Consider the following 6755-nt stretch of genomic DNA (forward strand, 5'->3'; position numbering starts at 1 on the left):
TCAGGTTCCCCGGCGGCGGCATCCTCCAGCCCTGCTCCTTCACGCTGTCGCCAGCGAGCTCGCCGCCGGCCGCGTCTTGAAACTCCTCCCTGTCGGCTGTCAGCTGCTGGTCCGTGTAGAAATCGAGGTCCATCGACGCCTTGGACTGGCTCCATTCACCGGCCAAGCTATCGTCAGATGGTGTCTTCGTGGCCTGGTACTCGACGGGCGAGGCGGCGAACGGCCGCCGCAGCTGACTGGCTGCCGGTCCAGCGACACATGACTTCACCAGGCAGACCGTCACCACCGCTGACAACAACCTACCGCAGTACATCTCGACTGCTTAGTCTGTGTCCAGGCTCCTTACTTCTCAGGCAGACTGTGATGGTGCCTGTGGCGGGGCGGCTTTTATACGAGATCGGCCACCCGAAGCAAAGGCACACCAGCCACGTTTTAAAATATTGGATCATAAGTCATATGCTATGCAGATTGCAAATGCGTCATCGCCCTTCAGTCCCTAACACCAAAAACGTGCAAAACAGCGGCAGCAGCTGTGAGTTGTTTTGATCACAACAACCTCTGGACCACATGATGGCCATTATTTCAGATCACACCGACGTGTCATCCAGTGCTGCCGGTGCTCAGGTGTTTTTCGCAGGATCTCGCGCATCTGTGCGTGCGGCCGACGCTCTGTATTAACCAGACTTCCCTGTGGCCCAGTGAGAACCCCAATCGCAAAGGCAGTGTTGTGGTTAGCAGCGCTCTTTACCTCATCAGCGAGGTGTTACTATGAAATGTACGTGACGAGCCCGTATCTTTAGCTTCCAGCTGGCGTGCTGACAGCACTCTGGACCGACAGGAGCCTGAGCTGACCGGGGCCTGAGCCGACCGGAGCCCGAGCCGCCCGGAGTCCGAGCTGACGGGAGCCCAAGTCGACAGGAGCCCCCCCCCCCCCCCCCCCCCCCCCAGCAGGCCGGCGACTCCGAGATTTCCTCCGCAAATAGATGGCGTCTGAAGAAAACGGAGGATTCGAACCTGACGCTTCCTATCCACCAACCGACGCGTCTGATATGCACACAGTACAGATCACATTACAGCCACAGTCTCACACAGACTGAGGCGGTGTTCTGTCTGTCTTGCACGGCCACCAGCTGGTGATGGACCGCGTCCGTCTGAGCAGGACCCACCAGCCCAGCGCAGCCGGGGCCCCGCCGAGATTGGGACCACTTCCGCCGCGGCAAACTGCTGATGGACTGCTGCACAGCTCCACCGGCTTCCATGCAAAGGCCATGCTCTCCCTGAGCACCTGGGACGCTGGGGAGGACGCACACTGCTCCACCGTGCGGTCACCAGCTCCAAGGTTACTCGCCAAGGACGCGTTGGGCCGCTCGCCGGCAGTCAGCTGATGAGCGCGAAGCCCGTGGCGACTGGATACATCTGTGCGCTTCAGGGGTCCTTCAGAGGCCCACATGGACCACTGAATATACTTGCGTTTTCCACAGGGACCAGCATATTTCCGTTGCCAGCGGATAGCAAAGGCTTTTTCACAAATTGTCGTTAGGTTTTAAATATTATGGAGATGTCGATAACGTATTTTGCTTGGTCGCATCGATGTTGTCCGAGAAGAAATGTGTGTGTTTTGAATACGTGTAGGCCCCTAAGACATTTTACCGTGCAAACCGATAACAAATTTGGATTTTACTTTTATTTTTCGTAAAGCTTTAAGCTTGGCTTTGTTTTCAAGTCTACTGGACGAAGCAGAAATGCAATTTCCAACCAATCTCAGCCCTAGAGAGAGATGGTTGATTCTCAAACATGCTGTCTGCGTAGGGGGGGGGGAAGGGGGTACGTTTATTCAACGACGTAGACTGCGTTTGCGAAACACGGAAAACCTGTGTCAGGAGCGATTAACATATCTGGCCTCTGCTTGCTTATGACTCTTTTCATGGTATGATGAGGGGGTTTAGACTCAGGACCTGACCTAAAGCGGAATACACTTCCACCTCTTCAGCCACAGCCGGTGTCGGCATTTGTCCTCGCCGCGCTGGTGGACCAGTGGAAGCCATGAGGATTTTACATTTTAAGCTGGAAACCTTGTCAAGAAGATTACATCAACGCGCTTCAACATGTTCTCCTCAGTGCCCTCCAATAACGGGGACCTGACAGTGGGAGCAGCCTTAGTAAGTCGCGTGGTGAGCATTTGGCTGCCGACGCTTTGTCAGAAAGGCTCTCCCAGCAGGGTAGACAGAAGCCAGCAACGGCCCGTAAAGCGTCCCTCAGTCGCCGGGGCTGTTATCTCCGCCGATACCCCAACATCCGACAGCAAGAACATAGCGGTTAATGGCGACACAGAGTGATCTAAAAATACAAAGTACTTCGAAAAGAGCACAAAAAACATTTTAGATAATTAGGAGGAATAGCAGAACTTTCCAAGATAAGAGCAAAAAAGTCATAAAGCGACTATTTTGCTCATTTGTGAGACCTCACGTGGAGTACTGTTTCCAAGCATCAGATTCCCAGGCCGCTCGAGATTCCAATGAAAGAGAGAGGGGTTCGAGACGAGACACTCAAATGGTAAATAGGCTGATTAATTGTGATTACCAAACCAGACTGAGATTACTTAGCCTGAACACACTCCGATATTAGAGACTGAGAAATGACATGGCTCACGTGCGCAGGATGGCCCACTGTTTGGATACGCCACTGACAACACGTTTTTAATATTGTTAGGAACCGAGGACATGAAATTAAAAAAGAGCAAATAAGGTGTAAGTCAAAACTCAGGCAAGAATCGTTCAGTTTCAGGATTGTCAAGTTGTGGGACAAGCTCCCTTCCGAAACTGTGAAAATGAGTCTCGATCGCCACATTCGTGAGGGGAACGCTATTTTGTTCAGCCTAAATCACCCTATCTTCAAAATCAACGTTCGACTCGATGAACAATGGATGCGCTTGTTGTTCCAGTTCCGTCCCAATATACCGCCAGTGGTGTGCTCCATGCGTTGTTCATGTCGATTGCTGGAATCTTCTTTTTGGATGACATTTCTGTGTGGTGTCATGCGTTTTTGTTCTAAGCAGGCGTTTGCTGATTCATCGCTAAGTTGTTTTGCTCTGAATATGCTTGTGTGAATGTGTGATGTGATGTGTACTGCACTTGATGCGAGCAAGTGGCCTGTTCCATGGTAGGCCGGCCCATGTGGCTCTTTGTTTAGGAAAATAAAAAATAAGGTTGAAATATTGTTGACACACACACACAGGAACACACACACACACACACACACACACACACACACACACACACACACACACACACACACACACACACACACACACACACACACACACACACACACACACACACACACACACACACACACACACACACACACACACACACACACACACACACACACACACACACACACATATATATATATATATATATATATATATATATATATATATATATATTATTCGCCGCCATGAAAGTTTGGTGTACCAATGATTCGTGACAACAGTGCACAAAAAGCCGCCGGATGCTGGACGATGCGTCAGTGCCACAAACGGGTACCCCCCCGGTACATCAGAGCTGTGTACTTCTACCTACGAAGAGCCTTCAAACTCTGCGCTGGTTGAACACAACTACACAGTGAACTGCAGCGTATCAAACAAGTCTTTGTAAAAATGGTTTCTCCAAAAGTGTCATCGACCATGAGATCAGCCGCTTTATGCCATGATATCAGACAAAAACTGACGCGCCAAAACATCAAACAAATCAAATCGAACTGTTCTATCAGAATCAAACGGCTGATCGTTATAAGACAGACGAGCGTATCCTGAAGAAAAGTATCTGATGACGTCAAGCCAGTCAGGAGGACGGCAAGATAACGCTCACCATCTACCACAAAAAAAGGTCACCCAGCTCATCATGAGAAATAACCTCTCGGCCAAATCTGAACCTTGAAACGAACCAACGCAGTTAGGCATTTTCGTTGCGACATGAGAGATTGCAGACTCCTAAAGCGATTGAATTACAGTGGTGTTACTACCATCACACTTTCTAGGCGGTTGACGGTGCACTAAGCTGACGGTGCTCCAAAAGACCTCATGAGAAAAAACGCAACCATAACATCATCCGAGACGACCTCACCAAACATGTCAGCATCATAACATCATCAAACAGGAGAACACGCTTTGTTCTGGAGGCTGTCACGATGAAAATATTGTCACATTGTCACATTGTCACATTGTCACATTGTCACTGAACAAACAAACCAACCCCTTAGCCACTCCTCACCTTATTTAGGGACGACCTTTACCATCAGCATAGATGGTATACCTTACCATTCAGCACGTGTTTGGAAACTCTAGTTCTGATGCTCCCAAACATATCTATCACTTAATATAGGTTCGGTGTAAGTTGACGATCGAACTGAACTTGGTTATGCCTAGTTGTTATACCTAACTTTAGCATGCTACCATATGTTCGTCGCTTTATATTGCATGTATGTAACTTTAAAAATGGAATGTTTTTTCCGGAACTTAAGCTGACAACTGGATGACAAACATTGGCCACTTACGTTTAAGTCTCAATGATGAACAAACGACCATAATCAGAAAAGCTCAGCATATGCAGGTGCAGAAAAAGCTTATTAAGTACGCCTAGGCCAAGGTTTTTAACAACACTTGTATATAGAAGACTTGTATATACGTGTTTGCTACCGGCATGCAGCAATGCGTATATCATATCGAAGAAGGAGATTTTCGTTATGTGAGAGAAAATCGATTTCTTTACAAGAAAGTCTCTTGGGGCAGCACGTGTCAACCAACAGCAGTGGCTTAAACTTATTAATGAGTCGACCAAACTTAACATGTGACAGCGGGTTTTGTTATTCTGGCAGCATTCGTGTGATTTCTCCCAACCATTATGTGGCCCAAGACAGATGCTCCACAGCCATAGAACAGTCCATACTCCGCCCTGCTGCCAACACAATCGACTTTATCGGAATTGAGTCCTTAACTCAGTCATTTTCCCTGGGCACCGGAGCGGGCGTGGGCTCAAGCTTGCACCGTGTTGTATGACGCCAGTCAGAGCCAACCCAACGCGATGCGAGTCTGATCCAGTGTAGACTCCGTTGGAGCGCAATCACGCCGAATCTACCTCCGACAGCTCAGAACTCGCGTCAGACGTGTGGTCGTCCCTGCCCCACTTGACTGGCAGAGCAAACAAATGGCACGGAGCACCAAACACCATCCGTAGCCGTCACTAACGGAATTCCACAACGTGACGTCATCTTCTCACCATCACACGACGCCGAAGGATCCGATGCATGAGGACGGCATGGTGGATGAACTGCACCTGGCCGTGAATTGGTGGTACAGTGGTCAGTGGTGGTACACACACACTTTGCAGCGGCTGGTGTATGCCGCTGGTCCCGTGTGCGACGGGCGCAAACTGGTAGGGACATACTATAAAGACCCCACTGTCTGCACTTTTGCAGACAGTCGCAGACTTTCCGTCTTTGACGAGAGTTCTCTGGTGAGCCGACGGCGAAGATCATCCTACGCCCAAATCGGTTCTCTCTCCCCCCCCCCCCCCCCCCCCCCGACTGAGATCAACGCTCGCGATCCAGAGGGCATGGTGACCAGATGACCAGATTTTGGGCCAAATGGCGAAGGGTGCATACACCCGGTCGCCGACAACACAAGTGTAAACAGTTTCCTCCTGGTGAGGGTTAACTACCGATGATTTTGTTACGGAATGTTGTTAGAAACGTTTTTAACAGTTAGCAAGCATAGCGAAATACTTAGCGAAAACGGCTGGTGTCATTTCTCGCTCTGATCGTGTGCTGGTTTCCAGGCTCTGGGAGCAAGGATTCTCTTATATAAAATCCCAAACGCTGGCCAATTATGGGACGTCACACGCCTACATTGCATGATTTGTGAGCTTCCATCATTCATGAAACTGAAATAGGTCGTTTGCACACAAACCGCATCTTGCGTAAAAAGGTAGCTGTTTGGCGTCTCCTGATTTGTTGACTCCTTGTTTGTTGCGTCGTGCGGATGCGTTCGTACGCGTTTGACTTGTGTCTGGAGGGTGCTTTGCCATGTGCAGGCTTCCCCCACCGCCCACCCCTCCCCCCTTCCGTGGGCAGACAGACGCACCCCGAATCGCTCTGCATATCGTCCGTGAAGCATTCCCTGTCTTTGACCTTCGCGACAGCGCGGCCGCCCGTCCCCAGGAAGGCTTGTGCGCATCGCCGTAGTCCATGTTCACAACAGCTTTAGCCGGCGGCCAGCGTCATGGGGAAAACCAAGGGAAGGACAACACTTTACGGGACCGCACCACTCACACGTTTCGGTGGGGTACGGTTCCCCCCCCCTCCCCTCCCCCAGCGCGCTCCGCGCGTGCAGGGTGCGTGACGTCGCGTGGGGAAGCCCGACATGCCGTGGGACGCCCGTCAAGGGGACCGCGGCGGGCCTTGTGAGCAATGGTCTTGTTTTGCCGACGCCGGTCACGCTGTTTATCTCGGGCGCCGGAAAGTGGAACCGGCCAGACGCGAGCCCACGAACTGCGACTAAACCCCTGCGGACTGCCGAATCGATTCCAGTTCAGCCAGACTGCGTGTAGACTTAGAACAAATTTCTGATTTTGAAGAAGGCTCGCGGAAGTAAAAGACACCCTTCAACTGGTCCTGCTCATGGCGTAAGAAGATGTGGTTTAAGTTCGGATACATGGCGAATGCATAATAGCCTGCGTAATGCATGCGCCTTGGCA

Source organism: Pollicipes pollicipes, unplaced genomic scaffold (assembly GCF_011947565.3).
Source record: "Pollicipes pollicipes isolate AB1234 unplaced genomic scaffold, Ppol_2.1 Scaffold_4740;HRSCAF=5597_pilon_pilon_pilon, whole genome shotgun sequence".
Classification (NCBI taxonomy): Eukaryota; Metazoa; Arthropoda; class Thecostraca; order Pollicipedomorpha; family Pollicipedidae; genus Pollicipes; species Pollicipes pollicipes.